A 21,653-nucleotide genomic window follows, 5' to 3' on the forward strand; every position below is an offset into this window, starting at 1 on the left:
ATGAATTTGCGTCAAAATGCATTGAAATAATACAGAGATGAGGAACTGGACCAGAGTCTGCGATTTAGTAGCGTTAAGCTCTGAGGCTGTGCTGTGTGGCCAGAGAGGATGGTGAAATCACTAGGAAGAAGTTACAGGGACAGGTGAAGAAGGACTGGAATGCTTACCTGTGAGAAAATTAGGGAAGCTCGTGTGTCAGCTGTCTGTCACTAAGGAATTGTACCTAAGGAAATCGATATCTGGAAGGTAAGGAATGGTTCTCAGTTTCATAGATTTCTGTCCCAGCTCAGTTGGCTCTGTTGCTTTTGGGCCTGTGGTGAGGAAGTACAAATGGCAGAAACCATGTACATGGTGCCCATAAAGCAAAACCACAGAACAGGAAAAAAAAAAAAGTGGAGAAACACCACTAATGAGCTAACATCCTTCCATAAGGCTCCACCTCCCAGGAACACAAAAGAATAGAGTGGAAAGCCTTTAGCACAAGAGCCTTGACAGACATTTAAGCTGCAAACCACTGAGGATGCTGTAAGAGCTGTCCTCAGATATCTGAAAGGTGCCCTGGGGTGGGAATTTGATGCACTGAAATTCGGCCTTCCAAGGAAAGCAATTGTGTGCTAGCTTTGGGTGAAAATCCTGGCTTCTGGTGTCCACCAGCTGCCTTCTGTTCAGGTTCTCCAGATAAGCCATTTCTCTCCATGCCCCAGGAGAGTAGCCACACTGTATTCAGCAGGCAGGCACAAAATGAAGACTCAATAAACAAAGAATTAACCAAGGAGATCCACTGAAATCCAGACAGAGTTTCGCTTCGACTTCTCCATGTCCTCAGTGCCTCAAGGAGTCACTGAGCAGCTGAAAGGGAATCAGAACCTTCAGAAATGGAGAGTACCGCACAGCAGCCATCCTCCTGCCTAGGGTGTAAACAGCTTCATGACATTTCATGTTTAAAAACGTGAATGCTGCGTGTCAGATTATAGTTAATGGTTGAATCTTCAGTAGTACGGAGCTCAGCGTCTCGGGGGTTCCGGTCAGCTGTTCCCTTTTCTAGATGGCCAAACACACTGCCTTCATGTAAGTTCCTTCAGTTTCCCAAAAACTCAATGCTGTTTTTGTCTTTTCACACATCTGTCTTCCCAGGGGTTCATTATGAAGGAAAGGCCCGTGGGCTTTGGACCTGTATCCGGCCCACCTCAAATGCAAGGCCTTCTAAGGCTTGCTTCCCTGACCCCTTACATTCGTTCCACTTTACCAGATCAGTTGTTTCCTTATATATTAAATGAAGATGGTTCATACCTCTAAAAGTTTATCATAAAAACTATGATTATAGGAAGAACAGTGAAGGGCACAAATGGTACCTCATAAATTGTGTTTCTTTCTTTCTGAAAAATTTTGCTGAAGTAAACAGACAAGAATCTGAATATATCTACGACGGAAGTGGTCTTAGCCCTCTGACAAAATCAAAAGTTGGTGGTGAAATTCTGCTAAACAGTTTGCTAAGAACTAAGGCAGAGGAGAGATGGCCTCCTGTGGCTCTCTACTGTCTACTGACCTAGTACTTCAATTAATTAATTTAACTAATACTTTTATTAATTATGTAATCCAATTCTCACATTGTTTTTAAAAATCAGGCAGTAGGACCTAATGACCCCAAGTGAGACGGCAGCAGAAGCAGAAACTGAGGTCATGTGCAGTCCGCTCCACATCTGGCCACTCAGCAAGCAGCCACGCCATTTGTCTCTGCCTTAGTCTGTGGATGGGAGCATCCCCTCCCTGAGCAGATAATCATGTTCTCCCTGATGCCTCAGAAATAATCTAAAAAGCTACGCATCAGGTGCATCGAGTGTACCAGGTCCAGAAATACAGACTTCTTCAAACGAATCATCTAATCTTCTTCATTGCCTCCTGGTTCCCACGCTGACCTTCAGTTTATTGCTGAGGAAAGTTAAACTCCGAGTCGTTTCACAGACCTAGTGGGCTGGGACCTCCAAAGCAGAGCATTCTCACAGCCAGACGCTCTGAGGAGTTTTTACAAGGTTATGGTTACTCTCGGTCTGTGGTAACCCAAAAGAGGGGTTGGGGGACATAAAGGGAAGGAGAGGGACAGGAAGACGGGGGAGAGGCAGGATGGAGGAGGGAGAGATGATTTTGCTGGCTTAGAGGAAAGACATACCACTTGAGTATGGGAAAAAATGAAGCTGTGGCTTCTCGGTGAGCCAGCTCCTTCCTGGCAGGGTCCTGGACTAACACCAAGCATAGCAGAGTTGCCTGTTTTAATGGGAGCAGCAGCTTCGTGGCTCGCCCTTCCCTCTGCTAGCTCGCACCGGCGCCTGGTTTTCTTTGTCCTGCTGTCCCTGGGGTGCTGCGCGGCAGGTGGGACCGCTGACTGCGCAAGCGCGGGACCGGCTGCCAGCGGCTGGCTTTCTCCGGTGTCTCGGCTCCCAGGCCCTGGTGCTCCGGCCGGTTCCCGCCTCTCCCTGCCCGTTTGCACACAGCGCTGTCCGAACAGTTCTCTGTCCTGCAGGCAGGAAATGAGAAAGCCGTGCTTTAGACCATTCAGGAAGTCATCCAGAGTCATAATGGCCCATTATCTGATGGCCAGAGTTTACTTAGGCTTTTTTTTTTTTTTTTTTTTTTTTTTTTACTATTTCACTGCGCAACTGAGACCTGGGACACCACCTATCCCCACCCCACCCCCAACCCGTCGGCACTGCGCGTGCGCAGATGGAAACTACCCCCCACAAACCCCGGAGCGGGTGTCAGGGGCCCAGACCCACCTTGGGAGCAAGGCTTAAAAGGTTTTCAATTTTTTATTTTCAATCTTACCGCCTGAGCACGTGCTTTCAGCCTCTTTACTGAACTCAGCGTTTCTCTGAGAACCGGCCGGCATCAGCAAAGGTGCTGAGCACCTGCACGTGCCTGATGGTGCTGGTACCTACCCTGGTCACAGTGTTGGAGGGTGGTTCTCAGAGATGTGCGATCTCACCTTAGGATACTGTGCAAAAGTGATCCTCCGGCAAAAGCAGGAGCCTTCTCTGGCCAAAGCTTGGCCCAGCATGCCAAGCATTTAAAACGTGTATAAAATGTTTTATTGGCACCAAGGACGTGTGATTCCTAGAAGCAAAACTAAGCTCCCACTTTGGTGGAAAAACGAGAGCCTGCACTTTCTAACATGCCATTTGTGGTGGTGTGACAGGTTGGAAACCTCCCAATTTGGTTTATCCGGATGAACAGGCACGCGCCCACTTAAGGCCAGCCTCCCCGGCACATTCTCGCCCAGGGCAGACCTGAATCACAGCTCATGGAAGCATCCTCAGCCCTGAAAGCAGTGTACTCCCTTCGTTTTGCGCCTCTTTCCTTAGTGGAAACAGACGATAGAACTCCCAAGGAAAGGAAAAAAAAAAATCATTTTATTTTCTAGTCCGTGTTCCACTGCAAGTTGCGGCTAACTAAAGGTAGGTAGACTCGGGGAGGGCCCCTTTGTCCAGCAGACCCCGGGAAGAGTCTGCAGTCCAGTCAGGGAAAGCTGGGTGGGCGTGTGCAGAGGCTACCACTGAAGTTTCACAACACAGATGCACACAGCGCAGCCAGTCGAAATACACCACGGTCTGCTGTCCCCAGGCCTGCATGCGCAGCTCCCTTCTAATGAAGCCCTGGCCACACTTGTAGTTGTTCAGATTACATGAGGGTAATTTCAGAGCAATTTTAAAGTCAACCGCCAGGCATCTGCACTTGTAAATTAAATGCCTGGCACATGATTGTGCTGAGGTAATAGTTCATTACAATACAAATTACAGGGGTGTTCCAGTGGCCATGCGACCTTTGCAGTCATCTTGACTTTGCCGTGATTACCAGGGGGAGCCTCCTCCTTCCTGCTAATGGAATTTAGTCACGTGATCAACCCCATTGCTGACAGTGGTTTCTATTTTTTTTTTTTTCTCTAATGAAAGGCCTTTGTGATGAAACTAAAATGTTACCCATCTCTCTCCCTCTCTGATCGCTTTGGCTGTGAAGCCATCCTGCTCTGCAAATTGGCCGGCTCACCTTCCTGGTTCCTCTGTTTTTGTTCTCCCACTCTGCTAGCGTTTTCTGTCTCTATTTATTTATTTATTTGACTATATTTTAACTAGAAGATATAAAAATATCCTCTCTTTGTTAAAAGTTTGACAATTGCAAAAAAGGGGGTGGGGTAAGAGGCAAGGAACTTGCCAGGTGGAGGTGGCGCACCCCTTTAGTCTCAGCACTCGGGAGGCAGGTGTATCTCTGTGAGTTCAAGGCCAGCCTGGTCTACAAAGTGAGTTCCAGGGCAACCAGGACTGTGCATAGAGAAACCCTGTCTTGAAACACAGCCCCCACCCTCAAAAAACAACAACAACAACAACAACAAAAACCAAGGAACTCTCTCCCAGACCCCTTGTTTCCTGACCACACTGTCAGAGTCAGGGAGACACCCTTCCAAATTTTTGTTCTGTGGACTTTACATAATAATATATTTTGCCAGGCAGCAGTGGCATACGCCTTTAATCTAAGTACTCGGGAGGCAGAGGCAGGAGGATCTCTATGAGTTTGAGGCCAGCCTGGTCTACAGAGCGAGATCCAGGACAGGCACCAAAGCTACACAGAAAAAACTCTGTCTTGAAAAAAACCAATCTACTTTAAATATATATATATATATATATATATATATATATATATATATATATATATATATATATACACATATATATATATATATATATATATAATAGATTTGGCTTTAAATATATTTCATTCAAATTTGAGTTCACATGATACACATTGTTAGACACTTTTATTTTTCAAACAATTTCCTTTAGTTGAGACTTTCCCGACTGCAGTACATATAAATCAGCTTCTTTTATATATAATGGCTGCCTTATCTTCCACACAGCTGTCACTAACAGGGACTTAGATTGTTCTGGAATTTTTAGCTGGTGCACTGAACACTTTAAGTGGCCCTGTTTGTACAAACGTCTTGTGCACACTTAAGAAGGGCATGCCAGGCACACCCAGAAGGGGAGGGGCTAATTAAACAAAATTTTATATAAATTTTGCTATAATTTTCAATTATTCACAGATGCTGTCATATGCATCTAAACTCAAAATCACCATATTTTTTTCTTTCTGCACATCTGTCTTTGCATTTCTGAACTACTAGAAAGCTAATCAGATGGAAGAAATTGTACCATTTTATCCTACATCCTTCTTATCATGCATCTCTCAACACTGATTTTTTTCTTATGTAATCACAATACCATTATCATGCTTTAAAAATTACCATCCTTTTCCTCTGTCCTCTTCATCTAGTCCAGTTCACATAGGCACAGCTGACTCACAAACATCTTTTTATGTATTTTATTTAAACATCTTTTTATGTATTTTATTTGAACCGTGATCTAAAAGTTAAACACACATCTCACTTTTCTCCAATGTATTGGACCCAGTATTTCTTAGCAGAAAGATGGCTTTCCTTTGCTTCCTGAGGTCTCGAGGCTTCCAGGCTTCTATATTTCCTACCCCAGCAGCTGCTCAGAGTATTGCTTCTGTTAGATGTTCTCTGTGAGCCTGGCTGCCTCTGGTGACACTCACTACTTTACATTGCTTCTGGGACTCTACAGAAATTTTCAGCTCCGGTAGTCATGTCTTTACTCTGTCTTTAAAAGAAATTTTAGCTGCTTCTAAGATACAAAATTGGCAGCCTAGAGAGGTGCTGACCAACTCAGTTTATACAACCAAGAAGCCCTTCCAAGGCACCTGTTCTATGGGCCCACATAGCCATTTTTTCTTAGTGTCCAATACATAGCTTTTCTTGACATTTCAGCTGTATTTAAGGTTCAGGTATAGGAGCTAAATAAGAGGTGAAACAACACAAAAGCACTTAAGATAATAAAAAGCACATCGTTTACAAAAACTACCACTCCCGAAACTTGAAAGATTATCTAGTTTCTTAAAACCCTCATATAAACCCAAGCTGAAGACCGGAGTTTCACCCAGGAAACCAAGATGCAAGCTGTGGTGAGCCATCCATGTCGAGTCTTTTGCAACCAATAGAAGTTGGTAAATATACCTTTTCTAAAGACTGATTTTATTTTTAATTCTCTGTGTGTGTCTGTGTATGAATGGGTATTTATCTATATGTGAGTGCAGATGTCACATAGAAGCCATTGGATTCCCATTGGAGCTGGATTACAGGTGGTTGTGAGCCACTGAACATGGCTGTGGGATTGGAACCTGTGCCCTCTGCAAGAGTAGTTCATGAGGTCAGTGAATGGTGAAAGACTCCACATGCAGGAAAAGTTCTTTCAACTTGGAAAAACTCAAAAACTGCAGTTGGGAATTTTGTAAAACACAGAACATAGTTGGTCTATAAGATTTTTTTTAATGTGAGGGTTTTTTTTTTTAATATATATGATTTTTCCCCAGTATGAGACACTGTTTATCATTTGAGTATGATTTCATCTGACTTCAGAAGCAACTACATTCTGTCCCTAAAGTGATGTGTGGCCCAAGATCCCAAATTAGGAAGTGATAAGGGCTATGCTTTAGACCCTATCTCTAATTTAAACACCATTACTCTTTCTACAAGAGCACACTGGGGCTGAAGATGCCGTCAGCCCTCAAGGTGAACCTTCTGCTTTAAGAGCATCAGCAGAATCAAGAAGAAGAGCCATGTAAACAAATACTTCACCTGTAACAGTCTATTATGAACTAAGGATTGGGAAAAATAACAATGACTATCTTGAAAGGCCTTGTGATAGTAGCTCCTGATGCAGAAAAAGGTGTGTGGGCTGAGGAACTGGTGGTAGCAGCTACAGGGGAGATAAAGGAAGAGCTAGAGGAGGCAGATGGTTATCTGTGCCCCCTCCCCGACCCCGACCCCATCCCAGCCTCCTTTGGCATACACACTTCTTTCTCGTTGCCTGCTACAGAATAGAGCCAAGGAGAGTTGATCAAAAATTCCATTATCTGGGTAGCAAAATGCCCAACTATGTTCTTAAGTCTGTCCTTGAGTGGTGGCAAGCAAGAGCTATGGAGATGTCTGCCCTGCAGAGGGCTCATGTTGTAGGCTGGAGCCTCAGCCTCTGAGAGATGTCCACAAAGTAGGGACATTCTTAGGATATGCATTGCTTTGCTAGACTCTCTCTCTCTCTCTCTCTCTCTCTCTCTCTCTCTCTCTCTCTCTCTCTCTCTCTCTCTCTCTCTCTCTCTCTCTGTGTGTGTGTGTGTGTGTGTGTGTGTGTGTGTGTGTGTGTGTGTGTGTGTGTCCTGAGTGTATGTAAAATAGAGTTTGGATAAGTCACTTTAGAAGGTCCTTCCTTCCTTGAAATTCTCAAGCATCATGACTAGCCCACTCTACCATTCCCTACTCCAATCTTTTTCCTTAAGAAAATTCTGGTGAGAGCATACACTATGCCTCCTGTTACCCTGTGCTGCTCCTCTTTCCCCCAGTGCTAAAAGCAGAATGCAGAGGAAGGTGTGTCCGATATAGCACGATATTGAGGGATGAAACATCATTCACCAGATCTTTCTTTTTCACTTGGACTGATGATTCAATGAATGCTGAGTTCGGCCAGTGCTAGGGAAAGCACTAGGAGGTGAGATTAGGAGGCTCCCTGTGAAGCTCGATTATGTCCTTGGGATTTGTGCCACTGTGGCCCCTGTGTCATGCAGAGCCCCCGCGGGGGAACTGTGCCTCACTCAGGCTCCAATGTCTTGTTAACTTCAGAGTGCGGGGTGTGTGCAAATCAAATCTAAGCTGAGAGCCCCGCGCTTGTAAATTGGAACGACCCTCACCAGTGCTCTCTCTGCTTTGCATTTCCTACCACCTTCCCCTGATGATTATTCAGATGCGTTTGGGAGGGAGGTGTTTTTAGCATCGCACACAGCTCCAGTGTGGAAGGAATCAAGTTTATATACCTTTTGTAACAGGTCAAAACAAGCTTGTAATATCAAATGTCACTGAGCACAGTGGCAACAGACGTCATTCCTGTGCTGGAATAATTATAGCTGTGTTGTGGCGTCAGCCACGCCGAAAGGAGACACCAGCAAAATATCTCCAGCAATTTGCAGATGATAAGTGTGGCTTTGATGATGTTGCCGAAAACTAGTCTGTTAGGAGATTGGATTTGAGATTAGAGATGTGGAGGACTTCTGGTGTCTGCATTTTAAGAAGAACCAGCAGGCAGTATTAAGGTCTGAAATCTGATAGTTCATCTGTATCGTGTTCACTTGATTGTTTAACTTTATGTGTCCCATCTGAATCCGCTCAATGTTCTCACTTGGACTTTTCTATTTCAATCAGAAGAGTCCAGTCTTGGAGCTGAGGTGTGGGTCAGCGGTAGCATACTTGAGGTCCTGGGTTTGATCTCCAGACCATAAAAACAAAAAGGAGTCTAAACTAAAGGGAGATCTTGACACCCTTTTAGTTAGTTGGCCTGTCTCTCAGTTTCCTCAACCACTATCTAAAAGAGAGGAGGTGAGCTAAATGGTCCAGTGATGCCTATAAGTAAACTCGCACACGCTGCCATCAGGCATGTTAACCAAGTTTTCCCAGTATGGTCATTCTCAGATTTTTGCATTGTTCTTTGTTTGATTCCTTTTTCTATGTTTGAAAATATAAAATATTTGTGTGTATGTATAAGTTTTTCAAAATTAGATTGGTTTCTGTTGGAGTTGTATCTTCTTAACTCCACTTGCGTTCAGAATCACTAGCCTGACCAATTTCTTGCCTCAATGGCAAGATACCATTATTCACATAGAAGAACACACTAGCAAGTTCATATCTTCATCCAGCTGCTCTTCTGAAACTTGGAGTCCTAGTTCATGGGAACCGAAGGGGACATTTTTCACCTTCCTGTGTTGTATATCTGCTCTACCTCTCCTCGACTTCCATGATGTAAAATTTACTATTTGGAAACAGTCATCTCTATTCATATTTGTGACCTATTAATAATAATAATAATAATAATAATAATAATAATAATAATAACAAACCAAAGTTTGTTAATTTTTTTAAATTCTGTGTTTTTCCCTAGTTCTAAATTTGATAGAAACTTTTAGTTTCTTAGTTTAGTGGGTAGAAGAAATGAGTGTGGTTATCTGCACATCTTTCCCAGGTGGTACTGTGCTTAGCCATCCTGGGGGTGGGAGCGGGGGTGGGGATGAAGAGGGGTGCTATATTTTCCCCATCTGGTCTTGAAGGCTGTGGTAGCTCTGGGAGTTGTCCAGGCCACGGAGGTGCAGGAATGCCAATGGACCCAAAGCATCTGGCTTTGTAAAAATATCAATTCTATTGCAGATGATAGCAAAACCATGTGTGAGACAGGAAGTATATCCACCAAAAACCTGCAATACAACTCATGTCAGACATATAAAAAGGAAAGCCTATTCTACAGAGCTGAGGACTGGCTCCATGAAGTCCAGTTTTCCTATTATGAAGAATATGTTTATCCTGAAGGGGTAACATCTGGTGATAACATTCCTCCATTTGGAAATGAATCTGTGGAAACAAGTTTCCACTGACTGATGAGGAGAAAAATGAATTGGCTTACCCCAGCATCCAGCTCCTTCTCCTCAGGGGAGAGCTCAGCCAGTCATAAGAGGCAGCTGCCTTGTGCAGATGCCAGGCTCGTGCGGTTTGCTCTGTCAGCTCTTCCTGAGCAGTGGGTTGCAGGCAACTTATGTAGGTGCATCTGCAGCTGTGGAGGAGTCATTTGGGAGAATAGCACATCCCAGGAGGATGCGCAGTCATCAGGAAGCTTCCATGCGCCACTCACTTAGACAGAGAGTAGACTACTTTGGGGAGCACCCTTACCCTGGAGACCATAAGTTACAGAGTAAGAAGGAGTAAGAATGTGTAAGGGTTGGCTTTCTAATGAGTGTGTGCTTCAAATGGTCAACGATTTGTGCTGAAGCACCCCAACACTTTTCTTTTATCATTCTTCTATCATAGCCACTTCTAGACTTTCAGGCTTTGCATTTGTATGGTCACCGTGGATCTGTCTGGAGGAAAAGAAGGTGAAAAGAGATACATGGTGCTTCCGGTGTGTTTCTGTGTCCATCTTAATTGCTGTGGGATTACATTTTTACTGAGGTTTATTTCACAGGATCTGGGCAGATCCTACTCCTTGGCAAGCAAAGCAATTATTTTTGGAAAATGAGAAAAGCCCAAAGGAATCTAGCAGAAGCATTTTCAGCCATGTAAAACCGTGATTCATATCAATGGGAATTTATCAGCCTTGGAAGATTGGAGTGAACTGTTCAAAGCAGCTCGGAGAATTTCCAGAGGGAGCCCATGAGCTCTGCCTTAGCGTCCAGGAGCTTGTGGTGGTCTGGAAGAAAGGCACTGGCTTGTTGTGCTTGTTCTTCGGCAGCTTTCTCCTAGGTGCAAGACAGTCTGTGACGTACGGCTTGAGTCACCAGAATGGATGGCACGATCGCCCTAGACGTCTGTGGGCCTTTGGGTGTGTAGACATGCTGGGAATGTCTTATGCTCTTGGTGACTTCGAATGATCACCTCTCTGAAGGAAAGATGGTGTAGCCCTGTCCACAGTGTCTCTTCTCTCCTTGAAAAGCATCTGGCTCAGTGGCTTCCATCATGCTTAATAGTGGATGAAGAAAAATAAGTTCCAGAGGATTTAGTTGGCTAGATTCCTCAAAGAAAGCAGAAAGCAGAACACTGAAATGTGTGCTTAGTTATAGTAATGACTCCATCTGTAGTATGGAATGGCAGGCTTATCTCTGTGTTCTGTATCTCTGGGGGTTTTTTGTTTTTGTGTTTGTTTGTTTGTTTGTTTGTTTTTTCGAGAGAAGGTGAGGGAAGAAGGGAGGGACCAAAGGAGGATGAGACACAGAGAGAGGTGGGGAGGTTGTCTTTGAAGGCATGCATGGACACTGAACAGCTAAAGAGACTTGGGCCTTTGAGTTTCTCCTTCATTTCTGTGCCTGAGGCTAGGTTCCTGACCTTGAACTCAGAATTCAGATTTATTTTTTTATTAATTCAGTGAAAATTTCATACATTTATAGAGTGCATTTTGATCCAATAATCTACTATCACCTCCCTCTATGTTTACCTCCCATTGCGAAAGCTTCAGGCTCCACAAAACGTCACCTTTCCTCCTACATAGCTATTTAGCTGCAAGTTCAAGTCCCTTGACCCTTCTCAAATGCAACCTCCTTTGCTCTAAGAGCAAATGCCGGAACTGTTCTGAAGACGGAAGGAACGTGGCTACATAGTGCATGCCCAACAACGCTACCAGCCCTTGGTATTCTGTCTTACATGTGGGCACACTAGAGAGAACTCATTCACCGAAGCCATTGAGCACATGCTGAGCTATGCCCCATCGTCTAAGAAGACGCATATCTCCTGGCACAGGGCAGTTGTAGGAGTGGGGTCCGGAGCCTCCATTTCCTAATTTGTACAATGAACGAATTAGCACCTGACTGAAAGGATAATGTGCACACAGAGAGAGAGACACACACAGAGACACATCTACACAGGAGCGCACAGCATACCCTAAGGTAAAATAGAGTCCACTCGTTAAACAGGAGGAAGCGAATCCTCATTTCTTCCTGTTCTTCAACTGTGGGGAAAAAAGCAAGCTCAGTTTGAGACCTGCTAACCACCCAGGGTCCCCAGGTCTTCTCGCTCTCACTGCCCCCTGCTCATCTCATCCCGTCCTTATGTGGAATTTTCTCACTCTCACTGGCATACCTCAAAGTTTTAATTGTCCAGTTTCTACTGTGGGCATTCGGTAACAATCTAGAGTCTTGTGGGACAGGCCCGGGGTGTATCAATGTGTTCATGCTTGAAACCACAGCAGCAGTGGACGGAACTTAACACGGACCGTGACAGTATCACATGGTCCGCCTGTGGGATCTCTGTTTACTTTCTCTGCTTCCTCATGAAAGTAACAGCAAACAATAGGCATCAGGCCGGCTGTCATTTAAAACTTACATCTTTTACTCTGGGCTATTCCCAAGAAGATGCGACGCGTTGTCTAGGAAAGCTAGACTAGGAAAATCAAAACAGTTTCCAATGTGCTGTGAGTGATGAGGTGTTCCCAGGCCAAGGAACTCTTCATTAACCTTCCATTTCCACACTTGTGAAGTGGAAATGTATTGGCTCCCAGGAACGAAAACCTCTCCCCAGCTTCCTCTAGTACCAATGTGTCTGTCCTCTGTGGCCTCTGGTCTCCAGGTTGCTTGTGAGGACCCTAGCCGCCTGAGACAGGGCAAAGCTCTGGGGTGGTGGTTTTTCTTCACAGCTTATTTCTGACGTTCTGGGGGTCCTGCCTACACTGGATATTGACCAACACCTCCCTGTCCCAAGCTAGTGTAATTCGGCCTATGGAATGGAATGAATGTCATATAAACATTTTCCCTCCACTCCTCAGAAAGCCTCCATATGCGCGTATATACTGGCTTCCTGTCACTTGTTAGGACGATTAAGCCAGGGGAATTGTGCCTTACTGCCGACCACGTAACTGGGCTCTGTTCTCACTTCCTGCTTTCTTCCTTTCTGTCCCCTTTCTATCTGCCTCCCTCCCCGTCTCCCTCTCTCTTTTTAAGCTGACACAATAACTGTACAGATTTATAGAGTGCAATGTATGTGTACATTGTGTAATGATCAAACCAGGGTGATTATCACATCCAGCGCCACACACACATGCCCCTTCTTTCTGGTGGAACATGCCGGGTCTTCTCTTGCAGCTGTTTTATAATATACAGTGTGTTATTAATAAATACGGGCGCTGGTGCAGGCTTGCAACCAATCACCGCCCAGTCTCCCCTTTCCCATTTCCCTCCCTAACTCCCCTCCCATGCCATCCATCATCCATGAGATCACTGGTTTTTTTAGATTTCACAAATCAGTAAGATCATAAGGTATGTGTCTTTCTGTGTCCTAGAGCATTGAAGTGATGCCCCTAGGTTCATCCTCGTTACGACAGGTTTCCCTCATTCTTGTGGCTGAATCGCAAGTCATCTTCTGTATGCGCCTCGTTTTCGTTTGCCATGTATCTGGTGGTGAACACTTGTGTGGATTACGTCCTTGGCCAACGCAATGCTTAAGCCTTAATCCCTGGTTCTAGAATTTTAACATGAAAGCTGTAAACAGTTGTTCAAAAAAAAAAAAAAAAAAAAAAGGAATATTTCTTCGCCACTTCCCAAATCGAAGGGCACCTCGCGGACAACCGCTTCCCTAAGGCGTGCTGTGTGGAATGTAAAGTTCCAGTGCCATGCTAGCTGACCCCAACCCGGTCTTTCTCAGAGAGGAGAGGCGAGGCCAGCTGTGAACTTGCTGCAGGAATAACATCGGGTTACAGCCCCTCCCTCCCACCGCCAGAACTGGTCTTTCCCAGCATTGTTTTAATAGGAAATAATAAAACAAAGTAAATTGGCAACGCACTCAACTGCATATCAAAGGGAAAGCAGGTAAACAAACCGTGCCACATTGACAAGCCATTTATTGTAAGCCTGGTGAAATGAAAGCCCCCTTCAGAGGGGCTCACAGTGTCCTAGCAGGGCTTTTTAAGCTGTTATTTCCTGTTATAAATATCCACGTGTAATTTGCATCGGATTTTGTATGCTAAACACAGGGCCCATAAACCCTACATCTGCCTCCATGTACATGGGGAGAGCACATGGAGAATAGCAGACATCAATCAGACTTGGATCCAGTTGATATGCCCAGTACCTGGTGGCTGGGATGGGTTTTCTGATTGGCCCAGCAGTGAGTTTTTGCAGAGTGATCTGATTGGTGGCAAAAGAACTGGTTTTTCAAGTTCACCTAAGCATATAAACTGTTTCTTTCTTTTTTTGCCTCCTGATCCTTCTGCACACTTTACAAACTGGACGTTCATTCTGCGATTTCTTTCATGCTTGTAAAATGAGTGCTTATCCCAGAAGAAAGTTGGAAAAACTATTTTAAATATACTAAGCAAATTAACCATGCTTTCCAACAATAAGTAACTGCTGTTCACACACAGGTGTGTGTGTGTGTGTGTGTGTGTGTGTGTGTGTGTGTGTGTGTGTCTGTCTGTCTGTGTGCGTGTGTCTGTTTCTTTTTTTTCTTTTGGTTTTTCAAGACAGGGTTTCTCTGTGTAGTTTTGGTGCCTGTCTTGGATCTCACTCTGTGGACCAGGCTGGCCTCGAGCTCACAGAGATCCGCCTGGCTCTGCCTCCCGAGTGCTGGGATTAAAGGCGTGCGCCACTACCACCCGGCCATGTGTGTGTGTGTTTCTTTTACTGCAGACCTCACAGTCACTTTTGTGTGGTGGTACAGTTGCTGATAGAATAAAGAATCTTTTTCCCCGGGGATCCCTTTGGTTGCATAGCTTAAGGCAAAGAAAATGAGGATGTTCATAGCCTTAACACAAACAAAAATGGGCACTCTGATTTTTCCCCTAATACCTACATTGCTCATGTTTCCTTTACTACAGTTAATTATTAGTTATTAATTATTATTATTAATTAACTATTAGTTAATCTGTAGCCTTCAGCAGGCAGTATTGGGGAAAGAGCTGACTTAGTATTTCTGGCATAACGACCTTGCAACAATGAGGAACTGTCTCACCATATCAATATATGATCATACCAATATATGATGACAACACCATAAAACAAAATATCTCTATTATCTAGGAAAGGTTATTTCATCGGCAAACATTTGCTAAAATAAAATGTAGACTGGGGATGTCACTCAGGAGTAGGATGCTTGCCCGCTGTGTGCAAGGTTCTGTGTTCAGTCCCCACACCACAAAAAAATAAAGAGAAAATGAAACATTAAGACATAATGATCGGCTGACAAAGTCAAGCATCAGAAGTGATGTTTACTGGAATCCAGTTTTTGGGAATAAGTCTACCTATCTATCATGTATGCTCAGAAAGAATTCTGAATTTATAAATGCTATCTGGATATTATTGTTTGTTTTATATGTTTTTGTTCCTACCTGCTTATCTACCATCCTAATGTTATTGCAAAGAACATGTTCATCCAACAATGTAAAAATAAAATAATTAAATTATCACTAATCACTAAAAGCAAACACAGGCAAAACCATCCTTCATGCGGCAGCCTTCGGGGATTCAAGGCCTCGGAGTTTTTACTTACTATAAAGAGTCAGAAAGCAGTGGAGACAGGAGGTGCATTATTAAGGCCCATGAGTGTTATCTGTGAGTCCGTTTACTAAACAGTTCTAATGCTCACTCTCACAGATCATCATATTTCCTCTGTGACCGATAAAACAAAAGCCCCAGGCAGCCTCACTGTGGCCAGAGGAGCGAGCACCCAGGGGATGACAGAGAGGGTGGAGTCTGTTCTGGTGGCTCTTAATGAAATCCACTTCTGCCATACTCGTGTGTCCTTTCTGCTGCTTGATCTCATCTCCATGGATCCGGTGTTCTCGGCATAGCATTGCTAGTTTGCTCTCTGGCCTTAGGTGGATCATGACCCCATTCCCACAGCACGACTGAACTTCATGTTCCCCTTGTCTCATTAGATTACACAGAAATTTCTGATTGTGCAACAGGTGCCGGGATCGAGGCAAGCAGTCAAATCTGACTTGTTTTGTTTCCGGCCACAGCATGGGCTGGGCAATGTTGTTCGTGGTACCATCTTAGAAAAACTAAAAGTTACCACTGGGCTCTGAGTTGAAAGTCGGAGCAATAGTGAGCCATGATAGCGAGGGCTGTGCTCTGTGAGAGATAAAATAATCTCTTGGCATAGCTAAGCAGCATGTTCAGTCCCGGATGCCTGCAGGAATTCACAGAGTCGTTGGAAGGAGCCCTGGACACTCAGCTGGTTTTAGATCAGTAGTCAGGACAGTGCGATTCCACTGTTGCCAACTTAACCCTTGTCAAAGTACTAGGTATGAACAGTTGTGCCTTTCCTCTAAAAGCAGCCTCTTCTCTCCATGCTGCAAGCTTTACTGACATGTCCTTGCAAGGTGGATAGACAGCGTCCTCCCGGTGACAGGTCTGTGTGCCCTCTCTCAGGGTACCATCCCCACAAAAGCAGGATGTGCAATTCACAGTCTTTCTTAGTGCCTCCTGAAACCTGCTCTGACCAGATGTGAAGTTCAGAAATAAATAACAAAAACTCCATTCCCATGAATGTTAGCAATGAAACCTCAAACAAGCCAATGAATTCAATTTCAAATCTCAGAAATAGAATGCACGCATTCCATGTATGGACGCTCATAAGCGTAACAAGGTGTCTGTCATCTTACATCACCTGTTCTTCCTGCTCTTGAAGTTTCTCCTTCCTTTCCTTGAGATAAAATCCTTGAAATGTTTAAAAATTAGATTCTATTTATTTTTTGTTTTATCTATTTATTACATTCTATAGTAGGTGTGTTTGTGTGTGCAGCATGTGCTGTACAGTGTATGAGGTGGTCCGAGTACTTTCAAGAATTGATTTTCTTTTCCTACCATGTGAATCTTAGGGATCAAACTCAAGTTCTTACTCTGTTTTTGTTGTTGTTTGTTTTTTGATTTTTGGGTTTTTTGGAGATTTTTTTTTTCCTTTTCTGGGATTTCTCTGTGTAACTATCCTAGCTGTCCTGGTACTCTCTCTGTAGACCAGGCTGACCTCAAACTCATAAACATCTGCCTATCTCTGCCTCCTGAGTGCTTGGTTTAAAAGCTTGCACCACCACCACTGGGCCAGGACCTCACTCCTGACAGCAAGCACATTTATCCTCAGCCATCTTGTCAGCCCCAAGACAGGATATTGTTACATTGTTCTCGAGGGTCTTGAGCTCCTGGAATCAAACAATCCTCCTGCCTCAGCCTCTGGAGCTGCTGGGACTACATGCGTGTGCACAGTGCCTAGTTTACAATCTACATTTACTTTCTACTCGTCCTGGGACTCTGGGCTTAAAAGCACGATTTTCATGGCACTATTTTCATTTTACGCTTGGTAACTAATCCAAACGGAGACTAGCATCCAAAGCATCTCAAGACTCTCTCAAGCAATCTCCGTGGGAGAAGTTACTGGTGCCCTCGGTTCTCCACCATGTCCCTTCTCAAGACAGTTGATCATGCTCAGGAAGAGGACAGTGCTAGAAGCTCACAAACACTCACCTCAACCGCCCCCAGGGGCTGGCTGACCTAGTTTTCCAATTTTCATTATGTCAAGTATTTCACACAGGCAGTAGCTTCCTGGAGGACAGCGTGAGCTCACGGTCATAAGGTTGCTCCAGTCACAGTTGTGTTATACACACAACGGCAACCTCTCCCTGACAGCTGTTCTCTGTAAACAGTTACATGGGTTACATCTTGGAAACATGGTTGGGGCCAGGTCCTCTGGGATTGGGTGCAGTCTTAGAGGTGGGCGTCGGGGCCCTGAAAAGAGGGAGACTGGCAGGAAATTCCCTCCAGCCTTTCCTCCTGTTGTCTAAATTGTTTTAGAGTCGCCACAGCTGTTTACTGCAGAGTAATTGTGTTCATAGCTGTGGTTATGCACGGCCATGAAAGGGGACCTCCACTTCCGCCCTCTCTAGAGCACCATGTGTGAGGACTGACTTCTTCCTAGGCCGCGCTGTAATCTATACACTCCATCCCTGGGGACTCCGCACCACTGCCATCCCGCTCGGGGAAGCCAGCCACCAGAGTGTACTTAACACTGCACCAATCATCTCTAGTTTGGCATCAGTAACAGCTGAGTCTTAATTCATTCATATCATTATTGCTCTCAGAGTGGTGGGGGTGGGGAGACCAAGATGTGGGAAGCCCTAAAGTCTATTTGACTACTTCTAAATGGCAGGTACCTTGCCATGACCAGATACGATGCTAGCTGACATTTTTTCAAGATCATTGTTTGCTAAAGGTATCTGTGTCTTTCTTCACCTTTATTTTGTCACTCTTATAGCACATAGGTTCACCACCACCTCACCTTCGGCTGTTTGTGTAGTTTGAAGACAACTAGTTGTTCTCTCCCCAAGACTGAACCTTATTCTCCCTGCAGCCACAGGATCAATACTCTCCTTTCCAAAAGATTGTCCCAGGGCTGCTAGGAAACGTGCCTGGCCTTCAGAGCAGGGTTGTTGGATACGTATAACCCCGCATCCATCCACCACACCCCACACCTGTGTTAGTGGAGTTGAGAACTAAGTAAGCAATTGTCATCTATCCCCTTTAAAATCAACAGCATTTTATCAACACTTCTTCATTCTAACTTCTGAGGTCATCAGAGAGTCCGTTTGTCATCCAGCCCCCACACGCTTCTTCTTGACATTGTTTCTATCGTTTTGTTTACCGAACAGTGTTGAAAACAGGGAACAAAGCAGACTTCTGTGGCACCATGTAATACTTTCCATCTGTGTGCAAGTGTGACCTCTTACCACCATGCTTGGTTTAACGTGTGGTCCATCCGTGAAATCCATTCAGCCACCTCCATTTTTCCTTCTTTATCTGCACCCCCAGGTCCTAGGGGTAGAACTCAGGAACTCAGACATGCTAGAGAAATAATCTACCACTGGCCCATACTCTCAACCTCCAGTTTACCTTTTAAAGTGCAGTTGAATTAGAAGACGTGCATCCATGTATACTGGTGGCTTTAGCTAGTACATTGACCTGCCATCTTTGTATTGGCACCTCAAAATGAACCAATTATATACTATAATTTGTATTCACTGGGCTTCTTTGATATACTAGTAACCAACATGTCTTTAAATGCATAAGCATCAAATTGTAATGGCTGCTTATATTTTTTCTGTTTTCCATCAGGTAGATATTTATTTGCATAAGCTTACCCTGTTTGATGATGGAGCAAGTCTGCCTGTCAGCAATTCTGCAACATTCTGCATATTGTAGGCTTCCCTGAGGTTGAACAATGGTCAGCAATTCTGATTCATCTTATTCCCTTTCCATGCAGCTAAAAGCTTGGGGAACACCCAGGGGAGGCGGGGAGCTGTGCTATGCAGGTGAACGTTTTCTTGAAACCTGGCATAGATGTTGATCTGATAATCAAGCCCCACCTGACTGACATTATAGCCTCACTCTACGACCCTGACAAACCTCTTTTCGCCATCCTTCCTATCTAGGTCAATTTTGCAAGGATGCTACTCCTCTGGCCCTTCCACACGATTCAGAATGTTGCTTTCTTTCACCTCATTCTCTACTCCACTTGGGACTATCCCTTGTCTCCCCACAATGAACCTGGAAAGATGAGCCTTTCCCCATCCTTGGCAAGGTGGATTTGCTACCCACCAGGAATCCTGAACCAGCTTACATCCCAGGCTCTATACATCTGCTTGTCTCCCCTCAGGCCCTTCTTTGGTCTTTACAGCAGAAGACTGGGCAACCAAAATGCTGCTTTAAAGTAGCATTCACTCAGCAAGCTTAGCTGGACACCAAAATTCGACTGGAGCTATTTCTGCTTTTCCTGGGAGCTCAGCCAGTCAAAGCACTATCTGGCTAAACAACATAGTATTTTCTCTGTACCAAAAATTCATTACTTGCGTTGCATTGTTTAGTTTTTATTTTTTCATACACAAAGGGTAGAGTATCTATGCTCATGTTAAAAAATAGAAAAGAAAAAAAAAACCTTTGACCTTACTAAAACTCCAATTTACAGAACACACACTAGCAGGGTGTGTCCTTATCCAGAGAAACACTTGTGTAATGTTGAGTAGAGCAGACCACTTGTGACTAGCAACAATAGGAAGCAGTTGTTAAATGTTTACCATGTTACCAGTGTGCATTTTTCTATGGACTTCAGATTTTCATTAAGAACCCGGTTTACAGAAAGGCATGTAGTTAGTTTACCACAATGGAACTGGGGCATGGACTACGTCACTTAAATACCCCAAGGCCACATAGTAAATAAGTTGCCTGGATGGAGACCCTAGTTCACAGAGCTCCAACCTATTTACCACTGCCTGGACACATGGATATCAGGATCTATACTGGACTCTAAAACAGGCTGAATGGATCCCATTCCCATCACATGTTGGTGATATGTCCATGGTAAATGAACTGTCTTGAACCTCACGTTTTTCATCTATAAACTGAAAAAATTAGGGCCTGTCTTTTAGGTTACTGTAATGATCCCAGTGGTGTATATGACACTTACTACAGTTTTAGTAACTATCCCATAATTTGTCAGTGGTGATGAATTTTCTTCATGAAGAAATGCCAGTGCCACACACCTCATTTGCCTCGCCTCTCGGTGGGATCACGTGCCCTCTCCTGCTAAGCAAAGTTGGCAGCAGCAACTCCAAGGGAGCAGCACCGTTCTTCATCTAAAAGTGCACATTAAGCTAGATGTGGTGACCCACCTCCGTAATTCCAGCATTGGGGAGGCCGAGACAAGAGAATTATTGCCAGCATGAGACTAGCCTGAGCTACACAGTGAGCATAGTGAGTTCTAGGACAGTCTGGGCTACAGAGGGAGAACTTGCCTCCAAAAAAAAAAAAAAAAAGCCACATTAATGATCTTGAATTTTTTCCCTGTTGCATTCCAGTAAAGTCAGTGTGGGCCACCAATCAGGAAAAGTGATCCATGGTCAGTCATTGTTTGTGCCTTGGCTTCATGTGATACAATGCAGATCAAATGAAAAAGTAAACTAGTAAACTTCTCAGTGATGGAAATTGGTTGGAACCCCCTGCTCCCTCTGGCACAAGGTGGGAAACCCTGTCTGCCCTATTTCCTCCAACTGGGTCCCCACTGAGAAAACTATGAACAAAGGAATGGCACCCAAATGCCTTCCCACAGACCTAGCTTTTGAGCATACTTGGGCACAACCCCAGCTCCTGGCTAGCACATCATCACCCCTTACCTAGGGTCTATAAAACCTCCCTGCCTTAGCATGGATGTGCGGCTTCTCTGGCCCCATTCTCTGTCCCAGGAGCCACACCCAATAAACCCGCATTTATCTGTTTTTAATCTGGCCTAATCTGGCCTTTTGCATCAGCAAAGAAGGTATCAGTGATATTAAGAGCTAAATAGCTATCCTTCCCGCCCTTTTTTATAAATATGAGCAATTTACACTACAGTGACATCTCATTCAAGATAAAACACACAGTGAAAGTTTAATTGTAATTTGACTTGAGTATGATTTGTCTTAAAGTATTATTTTAAATTATCATTATTATTTTAAGTGATGATTTCCTTTCTGAGGACACATGTCTCCGGATCAAATGGTCAATTATAATGTGGCTCCCTCATAAAAATGCTACGAATTGGTATGGCTCGTGACTAAAAAAAAACAGCGGGAAAAGCACACACAGAGAAACAGCCAAGGCTGTGGCTTGATTGCCTCAAGCATTTGTGATGAAACTGCGGCGATCATCTGCAGCTGCTTTTTGTCTCATTTATTCTAAGGAGTTTGTCAACCAGTACACATTTTTTTCCAATGGCTTTTTGCTTCTAACAGAGGATTCCCTCTGCTACTTTCTGATTAAATAGTCACTTATGATCAAAGAGAACCAGGCTCTAGAAGTTTGTGTGACCTCACAGTGGACACTACTATATTCCCTGACCCCCTCCATGCAAAACCTCCTGCAGGTTTTGTGAGCAAATCAGGGGCACAGCTGAGAAACTCAGGGAACATTGGTGAATTTGACCATCTCAATATTACCTTAGCAGGAATAGCCAAACTTTTAACACTGCAAAAGGATGCCATCATCTACAAAGT

At 44.3% G+C, this 21,653-nt stretch overlaps 1 protein-coding gene and 1 long non-coding RNA gene across 4 annotated transcripts in view; one reads left to right on the forward strand and one right to left on the reverse strand.

Moving 5' to 3' along the window:
* Egfr (epidermal growth factor receptor) overlaps positions 1 to 21,653 on the forward strand; it is a 174,073-nt gene that overhangs the window by 58,414 nt on the left and 94,006 nt on the right. The gene's annotated exons all lie outside the window — the stretch shown is intronic.
* LOC143267567 (uncharacterized) lies at positions 1,563 to 2,562 on the reverse strand. The gene is made up of 2 exons (XR_013042802.1): positions 2,168 to 2,562; positions 1,563 to 2,012 (listed from the first exon to the last, which is right to left on the reverse strand). It is a non-coding gene; the product is annotated as an uncharacterized LOC143267567 (long non-coding RNA).

Source organism: Peromyscus maniculatus, chromosome 10, assembly GCF_049852395.1.
Source record: "Peromyscus maniculatus bairdii isolate BWxNUB_F1_BW_parent chromosome 10, HU_Pman_BW_mat_3.1, whole genome shotgun sequence".
In the NCBI taxonomy this organism is placed as follows: Eukaryota; Metazoa; Chordata; class Mammalia; order Rodentia; family Cricetidae; genus Peromyscus; species Peromyscus maniculatus.